Consider the following 257-nt stretch of genomic DNA (forward strand, 5'->3'; position numbering starts at 1 on the left):
GGAGGGTCAGTACTGAGGGAGAGCTGCACTGTCGGAGGGTCAGTGCTGAGGGAGTGCCGCAATGTCGGAGGGTCAGTGCTGAGGGAGTGCCGCACTGTCGGAGGGTCAGTACTGAGGGAGTGCCGCACTGTCGGAGGGTCAGTGCTGAGGGAACGCCGCACTGTCGGAGGGTCAGTACTGAGGGAGTGCCGCACTGTCGGAGGGTCAGTACTGAGGGAGTGCCGCACTGTCGGAGGGTCAGTGCTGAGGGAGTGCCG

Source organism: Rhincodon typus, chromosome 26 (assembly GCF_021869965.1).
Source record: "Rhincodon typus isolate 14 chromosome 26, sRhiTyp1.1, whole genome shotgun sequence".
Lineage (NCBI taxonomy): Eukaryota > Metazoa > Chordata > Chondrichthyes > Orectolobiformes > Rhincodontidae > Rhincodon > Rhincodon typus.